The sequence below is a fragment of the Clytia hemisphaerica genome, unplaced genomic scaffold (assembly GCF_902728285.1).
Source record: "Clytia hemisphaerica strain Z4C2 unplaced genomic scaffold, Clytia hemisphaerica genome assembly, whole genome shotgun sequence".
Lineage (NCBI taxonomy): Eukaryota > Metazoa > Cnidaria > Hydrozoa > Leptothecata > Clytiidae > Clytia > Clytia hemisphaerica.
Window position 1 is genome coordinate 295,245 of NW_027103363.1, and position 9,962 is coordinate 305,206.

Consider the following 9,962-nt stretch of genomic DNA (forward strand, 5'->3'; position numbering starts at 1 on the left):
CACATTTTGTGGTAAGGCAGCCTTATATTGAAAGATCAAATTAGAGAACTGAAAATCTTGCTATATTTATTACATGGTCCTAACTTAAGAGAATACATTCACAAAAAAATCTTTCTCACCTTGTTTTGCTTTTTGCCCCAAGAACCACATTTCTGGCAGGCATTAATGTTTAGCGGTTTATTACAGTGTTGACAAGACTAGATGAAAGGAAAAGAGGTTACAGTTAGAACTAAAATAATATAAAGTATTTATATCTTTAAATCTTTACTGAGAAAAAATAACAGGAAATCGTGACTTGAGAAAAATTTTAAATCCAAATCTTAAAAGAATGTTCACACTAATAGAAGAGGTTCAAAATTATTTTCCTGTATAGAAATAGCTACCATTCCACGATCAAGCCTTATCATTTTACCTTGTTTAATTTCTGCTTTTTTAAAGATGATCCACCTTGATCAACACCTTCCAAATTTACTGTACAACTATCTAAAAAGTAAAATTAGTAACCTTCTGTAAACATTATTTCTATATGATTCAACTAGCCACATGATATACACGGTCAGCAAACGATATCATACCTCAGGATGCAAGCCTATTTTGCAATCTGTGGATCTGTAGACAGAAGTTTCATTATTATCAGTTAGGGTCAGGGTCAGGGTTGGAGTTGGAGAAATCGTTTGCCAACCACTCTACACAAGGGTTATTTTTTATCAAAAGTTTTACGAACAGATTGTGAACAATTTGAGCTTCATTCAAAGCTTCATCTTTTATTAAGGGTACTCGATTAACTTTCGACCGTTTTAAAATTTCCTTACTTTGAAATTCAAAACTTACATTCCAAGTGAAAATGTTTTGTAAAGTCTCCCAGTCAATTGTCCAACGTCGAAGTGTCCAATGTTAAAGTAATCGTGATTTTAGTAATTGATGTCATGTCATGTCAGTTAGTTAGTTAGATTGATAATCGGTCAGTAATTTGTACAAGTAAATTATTCAATTACTGTATTTACTTGTAACCTACCTTCTCAATATTATGTAAAAAACTCACCCTTTCGTCCTTCTCTTTAAAATTTTACCAGCAATTTAACCCCTTCAATATGTCTATTTTCTCTAAAGGTTCTTCCAAAAAAGAGCCTGATTCATTTTTATTAAGGTCTCTCAATAATGTTTTGAAAATGATTTTTAAAACTAATTATACCCTTCTTTAATGTACAAAATGTAACTTGTAGATTCTTAAAGGATTTTAGGGAAAAGAATAGGAAAGCAAGACAATCTTGTATTTCTCCGATATCGGCTTATAGTTAGATTTTAAGAAGAAGAACATCACATTAAAAACAATGATGTATACCTTTAACTGATGATGGTTGGTTTTCTTTCAAGGTTCTCTTGTTAGTTGTTCCTGACAAATATAAAATATATCATAAATAACCTAAAAAAGAATTTCAAATTTGTATAAGTTACTCCTCGATTTAATTGAATCATCTACATTTGTACTCAAAATTTAACATAGCATAGCCCTCAAATGAATTACCTGGCTGGTCATCAAAATACAACTACGCAGCTCCGCTCGCAGCTTTACTCTACCATTTTTGTTTTGATTTAACTTTGTTTTTTAATGAACAGCCAGGTCATTTATTTGAGGGCTATGCATGTTAGCCCGTATTTTGACTTCATGTTACTTATCCCCGGATGGTTTCAGTTGTTTAGAAGTATGACAAAGCATACTTCCAAAACGCCCGTCCGCCCAATATTCACTCAATCATTTTAAATTTACTTTAATTTTCCTATGATTTCCAAAAAATTAAAACTTTAATTTCATAATTATATAAAAAAATAAAAAAGTTTGATGCTTTAGTGAAATATTTCAATAAATTCCTAGTTTCAATTTTCAGTGGGCATTTGTCTAGCGCTTTGATTATCGCACTACTAACGATCAAACAACCTCACGATTTATCCACCTAGTGATCTATCCACTAGCCAATCTGTTGACCTACCAACTCGTTGACCAATCAATTCATCCATCCCACCCACCAATTCGTTGAGCAACCATCAATCCCCAGCCGACCCATCAATCCAAACAATCCATTGGCCTACCAATCTGCCGACCTACCAATCCATCAACTAACAAACCCATAAACCTACCAATCCATTGAGAATTCGTCAACCAAAAACAATTAGTCGACCTACCTTCTTCGTTGACCTACTAAATTCATCAACCAACCAATCCGCCGACCTATACCCAATCCATTGACTACCAATCCCTTAACCAACCAATCCATTGGCCTGCCAACTAACCAATACGTCAACCAACCAATTTGTCGACCTATTGATCCATCATAATGACCGATCCATATCATCCTACTAACTAGCGCACTAGCACTAGCTAAAACTGATCCATATTATTATATCGATTGTGGATGATATCAGATGTCAGATGATATACCCACCACTTGATTGATGATTCTTGTGATGAAATTTGAAAAAAATAAAACAAACAAACCTTTTTCTTGCTTATTAGAATCCATAACGAGATATCTAGCAATGTGTGTTTGTCAATTTGGATATAAGAGCACAGTCGATTGGCACTGACTGAAGTATGAGCAGAATGCAGGGGAAGCTTATGCAACTAGGATACCAGTATTAAAGCGCAAACTAAATGAAGATGAGTGAGCGCAAGGCGGCGGACACGGCACTTAAAAATCACGGACAATCATTGATTTAAGACTCTTGCGAAATTAATGATTATCGTTGATTTAACGGCGATAACAGGTTGCACTAGCAACCAATCAGCTTTTGGGTCCGTGGAGGACGTTGCAATGGTGCATATCATGAATAGTAGAGAATGGTATGTTAAAAGCTGAACATCCTATATCATTGAAATAAGCAACCCTGGTATCAGGTCTCAGGGTAGAGGTTACAAAGGATTCGATCTACAGGATGATTTTCTATTTCTCAAAAAAATCAACGCCCTACGCGTTTATTCGTAGTAAAATATTAAGAAAAACCCATAGTTTTTGAGGTAATCTACATACCTTCTTTACATTTGTCTGGTTGTTCAGATGATGGACTGCCGATATCAACTGAAAATGAGCAGAAAATTAGGTCATTTTATAATAAAGAAGATTCAGCCCCTTTTCAAAGAGCAAATGAATGGGTTAGTTAAACTAATAATTCAGAAAAACACTCCCCAAAGGAAATTATAAAGCAAAAAAACCTACACATACCACGTTCTTCGAATTGTTCTGTTTGGACAGACGATGGACCATTGATGTCAGCTGAAAACGAGCAGAAAATTAAGTCAATGTTTAATAAAGAAGATCCAGCCCCTTTTCAAAGAGCAAATGAGTGGGTTAGTTAAACTAACCTTCCAGAAAAACACTCTCCAAAGGAAATTAGAAAGCAAAAAAAACTACATATACCACGTTCTTCGAATTGTTCTGATTGGACAGACGATGGACCATTGATGTCAGCTGAAAACGAGCATAGAATTAGATCATGTTCTGATAAAGAAGATTTCAACCCCATTATTTCAAAGAACAAATGAATTAGTTAAAAATAATTTAGAAAGCAGAAGTAGACACCTTATCTTAGGAGGTATATTTTCACTCTTAAATATAATTAAGTACAGGGTATCCATAAAGAAAATGGAATTTGATAAAAGGTAAAATCCTCAGATCCTCTTTTAGGTAATTAACATCGGATCTAAAGTCTGTTCCAAAAAAATCGGCAGTTCGCACATTTTCATTCATTGCTCTCGGAAGTGAAATCTTGATTTTCAAAGTTTTTAAAAGATTTTAAAGCATTTAAGTAGTCTGCTCAGAATTATCTTTCCAACGAGGTATTACTTTTCATTATATCTTTTTTCATTCAGGAGCAATTTATCAAAATGTGCGAACTGCCAATTTTTTGGAATAGACTTTAGTATCAAAATTATTAAAACAATACGTTACTAAATTCCCGAAACAGTTAAATAGTTTGTTCTAAATAAAAACTAAATAAAACAAATAAAGAATCATACCAATCGAGTTTGAAACAATTCTTGCTTCTTCTCCTTTTTCCCAAATTTCTTGAAGACAGGCTAGAGTCTTTAGACGAGAAGCAAAAGTTTCACCACCAGTTTCTGCTGCAAGAGATGAAAGACTCTTACATATCAACAGAGCTTTGCTATATCTTTCATTGTGATTTAATTTTGACAAAGAACGTTTAGTACTTGTGCTGATTGATAAATCAGACGGACCAATTTCACGAGATCTTTGTATAAACAACCGTTGAGTGCTTTGGTAATAGCATTTTGACCACCGTTGATCACAAAGTTCTTCCACAAAGAGTTCACATTTTGCTTCTGAACACGTGACAAGAAAATATGCCTGCAAGTCATTCAACTCGAAAATATGCAATCACAGGTAGTAAGTGTGGAATTACGTTTAGTTGTTTTTGTGGAGTTACATAACTCCTCATAGACATGCCTGGCAGCATTTGAGGTCAAAAACTGTTTGATTCTGGTTGATTAAGTTTTTGGAACTCATTGGCCAAAAGATCTCTTTCAATTCTTAGGGTGTTCAGTACCGAAAAAAAACACGAACAAACTTCTCCAACGAGCTATGTAATCCTAGTACCGATTTAAGTTTTGCATTTAAACTTTCAAGTCTGTTATCAGTTTCGTTCATAAAATGGCCTTGGTTAGCTTTGTAGCATTAAATCCATTCTTTAATAAAGGGTTGCCAGAATTTTGTGTAATATTGCTTTAGTTTATCAGACTTTAAAGTTAAAAACTCATTCTCTCAAACAGGGTTTTTGCTTGTGTCGATTCATCTTTTGCAAGCTCCAAACTGCTCATTTCCCGTTTAAAAGCTTTCAACGCATGAAAGAGGCAAATGAGTAGTGGAACACCCAAAATCTCAGAAATTCGATGCCTTTCGTTAATGTCCTTATCGGCCATTACCACTCTGATCTTGCTTTTTGATGCTGAGTTTGTTTTGGCAAAAGTATCTATCAGCCATGACACATTTGCCACTTTTCATTTGAATATCTTGTCGCACAAGCTTCTTATTTGGCTGCAATTTCAACATACGTATTTATGGCAAGTTACATGCAGAATTATTTCTTAAGATTTTTTGTAATTGCTTTTTCAACGTGTTGTTGTAGGGGTTCTGAAGTATTAAATCTTTGAAATGTTGCTTGGAGGATGGCTTTCATTTTAGACGTTTCAAACTTTTGGTAACCTTGTCTGCCGTTTATGTTGCACTGCATAATTTCGCCAGTGTTAAACCACCGCTTAATTTCTTCCAAACCATACTCTGCTGCAAGCTTGATTCGTCTTTCATCTGAATCTAATGAATTTATGGAGTTTGAAAGTTGGTCTAACCGGGTACAATTTGTCAGATTTTTACAGTATATAGAAGTACCACCGGGTTTGTGACACAATACAGTATATATTTATCAATCATTTTATCATTATGCTTATATTAAAGTCGACGGCATCCGAATCTTTATTCATTACCAGCCGAAATGTTGTCTTGTTAAACCGTTTAATAATTTCTTATTTCTTTACGTCAAAGTTCCAAGTGATAGCTGAAAGACAAAATAAAATTTTCAGAAGGAGTTCTAAAATTCCGTCAATTTGGTAGCTTCAATGGGAAATAGGGTAAGCATCTTTCAAGGTTTATATAGCGCACACTTTTGACATAGCCATTACTCGTCTTGATGTGTTTGTACGAGCTCCAATCCTTTTTTGCATATTAATAGACGATATCGGCTTAACGAAATTCTCCCCGAATGATTACCCGTGATGCATTGCGCAAAAAAAATCAGTAAGTCAATATTGTCCGTGAATTTTTTTGCGCAATGCATCATGGGTAATCATTCGGGGAGAATTCGGAAAGCCGATATCGTCTATTGCATCATTTGACAAAAGATATATAAGAACTCACACGTATCTTTAATTGAGCCGCATTGCAACTCGTACAAATGTGACACGGGTATTTTATCTGTGTATGAAAAGACTGAATTGTCAGACCCTAATTCTTCCTAAAGTGTCACGCAATCCGAGTTCAAACAGGTAGCTTTCGCACGATCTATATATGAAGATATAAAAAGGCCAAGACACAAGAAACTGACAAGATAGATCTCCACTTTGGGATATAAAATAAAAAGTAATATTTTGAATTAGAACTTGTTACAAAAATGACGATTAGAAAATCAGATAAAACCTACTTAATATATTAGTCTCTATCTTCCAGACGTGTGGTATATGATAGCGTAATTCCGTTCAGACATAAGTCATCCGTTCAGGCATAAGTCATCCGATGTGAACTGTAGTTGCAAGATCTTGTTGCGCTCTACTTCACGACCGTTCTCTTTTTCTCCGACCTTCTTCTTTTCCTTTCTTTTTCCGTCTCTTGTTCTCTCTCCTCTTGTCATATTTTTGGGTCCTTTTATATCATTTGTCTGATATGCAATTTCACAATGGATTGTCGTTAGGACCAGGACGAAATACGTTTTGTGTATTATATAACATCGTTTATGGGGCCTAGCGGAAGTGTCGTTAGCCCCCAAATTGATTTCCTGTGTTTTAGCAATTAATGTTTCTGATTACATGAAAACGCTTCATCACACTCCTCCCAACCATAGCCTACTGATGTCCTCATCAGTTCAAGTCCACCGTAGTCGATAAGTCTGTTCAATTCATGTTGGTGGCATCATCATTACACCAATTTTGTCGTAAAATGTTAAAAGATTTATTTATAAAGAAAAAACAGAATTTCCTGTATACAAAATAGTTCTAAAATTTCCTATTATTATTACGATTATATATGTTATATAATTTTTTTTTTGTTTTGTTTTGTTTTGTTTTGTTTTCTTTTCTTTTTTTTGTTTTATATGTATTTTTTCCTACACCTAATTATGAAATTCTATATACAAAAAAAATATTGATCTTTGTCAAGCACTTATTGATGGCTAGTCATGTTCACATTCTTACATTTCATTAGAGACAGAGTAGTTTTGTCCACATTTGTTGTCTCTACTTCTGACACATCAATGAATCCAATTACTGCCTTTTGTTTTATGTTTAATGATTTGGCCAAGGAAGAGGGTACCAAAAAGGTCCATACCATAAACGTCTGAGGTGAATCGTTTGCCAGATGGATTTCAATTTGTGTTGTAAATCTGTTTGGTGACTCGTTCAGGTGAAGTAACTTTGATTCGGCTGGTCGGTTTTACCTTGTTCGCCATTTGGTCGACTTGCTATGGATAACAAGTTTGATTTGTCTTCTGGAGTCATCCGTGTGGTATTATTCTCTTTTGTCGTAATGAACATCGGTGTCATTCCGTGATCTTCCTCTGGTTCTGTTAGCTTTTCTTCCTGTTGGACTTCTTCGTCTCTTGATCGTTGGTTACAGCTTCCAGTGCGTTTCATTAACCAGACAATGGCGCCAAGGATGACAAGCATAACCACCCATTTGATCACTCCCGATATTCCACCAATGATGCCGTGAAAGAAATTTCCAAGCCCTGTTGTCACATTTGTACCGCTCCTCCAGTCGCCGTTATGACTTCAGAGGCGGCATGTCCAAGGCTATTTACTATCTTCTCGTCCAGATCTCCAATTCCGTCGAAAACATCGTGTATCGCACCACCAATAGCTCGGATGATGTGACTTCCACTCTCGGCGGTTGCAGCTAAACTTGATCCCAACGCCTTTCCAATACCAACTAGTACATTTCCATCTCCGTGTTCTTCTTGTAGATACTTCAGTTCCTGAAGGGCATCTTGGATGTCTGAGAAGATGCTAACCATAGCGTAGGCTTTCAGTGTATTAGGCGCTTTAGATAGAAGTCAAGGATCGTATCCTCGTAGTGGTTTGAACTTCACATTCTCCTGCTGGTCGTAAGTATCATCGCTCGGATTACTACAATGTATAGAAAACTTTGAAAGTGGCTTAAAGCTAAGGCAGTAAAGGGGTTACTTTAATATCGGGCACTGGGATTCAAGAAATGTAAAATTTTGAACTTAAACTAGACAAGTTAAAGTAAGTAAGTACTTACGTGAAGGGGGGGGGGTTCACAGGGGCAATCTGCTTGCTTTGATTTGTGCTTTTCACACTCTTCATCGAGCCATAATGATAGCTTGTAATCACCATTTTCATCTATATTTTCAAAGTTTCAAGCCAGAAATACTCAGTAAGAAGGCACTTTTCAACCAAAATTCCTGCGTGATTCTAAAATGTTTACCTACCAAAAAAATATTAGCGAGATAAGGCGGTGTGTATTTTACAGAACGCTCTCGTCGGAACAAGTCTGTGCACGTGCGCAGTTGACACTCCTAAGCGGTGTATTCAGATGTAGGTAGTGAACTACATATTGGATTACATTTTTGCTATCCATGTATTATGTTCTGATTATGTTGAAACTTGAAATTAAAATTTAAGTATTAAACTAGCCGTCACCCGGCGTCGCACCCGCCGAGGAGTAGATAAGCTGAACGCACCATAAGCCCTTTGGATGGTGGGGAGTAACGCTTCAATACCAACATCACATTTATTACGCACGAGCGAGCGCAGCGAGCGAGTGCGATTCTTTTGGCAAAAGCGCGAGAAAAAAAGCTGATATGCGGGGTGATAAAATCGATTTTTCAGCTTTTTTAGCCTCGTTTCCATTCAGAATTTCGTCGTCGTGTGCAACTGTCTTAAGTCCCAATATGGAGAATTGTCGCCTGCACCCGACTGTCTGTTGGAAGCATTACGTAATGGATTTTTTCCAAATCTCTTTGTAAATCGAGCTCCGGCGTCAAAAACAGTAGAGTATTTTTATTGTAGGATGAAGACGTCATTTCTTCAAGAAACGTCGCGAGAAAATATGGGCACGGCGCTCCATCCTCCTTGTCAATCGGGAAACGTCGCCCGGCTCGGAAGCGTATTGTTGATCGGACCATACTGCTTTCCAACAGTCAAAATAAAGATGGTGGCAAAAATAAAACAACTGGTTGCTACTGCTCTTTCGCTATTTTTCTTTGGTTTTTATGCTTTAATGAGTTGAATTGGATCATGATTTTTGTATGATTGTTACAAGAAATGGTTGATGATGAAGTTCTTTATTATTCCTTCCTGGATTTGCGATGTTTCGTTTGTTTTGGCATGCGAGATTGTGCAATCTCTTGAAAAACAGGACATTATATCAACTTTCACAACACAACAAACTAACTTCAATTTTGCCCGTATATTTACACAAATTCTAACAAGGCAGGTGACTGAATATTTGTCGATAAATCTGACCATGCTATATTTGAAAAATTAAATACCTACTTAACATCGAAAAAGTTTGAACTAACTTTTTTATCGTTTATGATGGTCAGACAGATGGTAGATATCTAGATGTGGCACCCAAGCCAAGGAAATGGTTGTGGTTGGATTTAAAATTTAAACCCAGAGCAAAATTTACTAATTGATACAGTACATTGATGATTGAATTTCCCTTTGTGTTTTAAAATGCATTTTAAACGTGGAAAACTTTTCTTTTGGTTGTGAATTTGGACATTTTCTTGCACGTGCGTTTAAAACGTGGAAATTATTGCTGTGGACATCTTCTTCCACGTGCGTTTAAAACGTGGAAAACTTTTGTTGTTAATTTGGACATTTTCTTTCACATGCATTTAAAACGTAGAAACTTTTGCTGTGAATTTAAGGACATTTTCTTCCAAAAGAGCATTTTAAACGTGGGAATAAACTTTTTCTTGTGAAGTTGGACATTAACTTCCACGTGCGTTTAAAACATGGACATTTTTGCTGTGAATTTGGACATTTTCTTCCACATGCGTATAAAACGTGGAAACCTTTTGCTGTGAATTTGGACATTTCTTCCATGTGCGTTTAAAACGTGGAAATTTTTCCTGTGAATTTGGACATTTTCTGCCCAGTGCGTTTAAAATGTGGAAAACTTTTGTTGTGAACTTGACATTCTCTTCCATGCATT

At 35.9% G+C, this 9,962-nt stretch overlaps 1 long non-coding RNA gene across 1 annotated transcript; it reads right to left on the minus strand.

The window, feature by feature from the left end:
• Positions 1-446: 446 nt before the first annotated feature.
• LOC136822870 (uncharacterized) lies at positions 447-2,604 on the minus strand. Its single transcript, XR_010848955.1, has 3 exons — positions 2,495-2,604; positions 1,343-1,393; positions 447-483 (listed from the first exon to the last, which is right to left on the minus strand). It is a non-coding gene; the product is annotated as an uncharacterized lncRNA (long non-coding RNA).
• Positions 2,605-9,962: the final 7,358 nt, after the last annotated feature.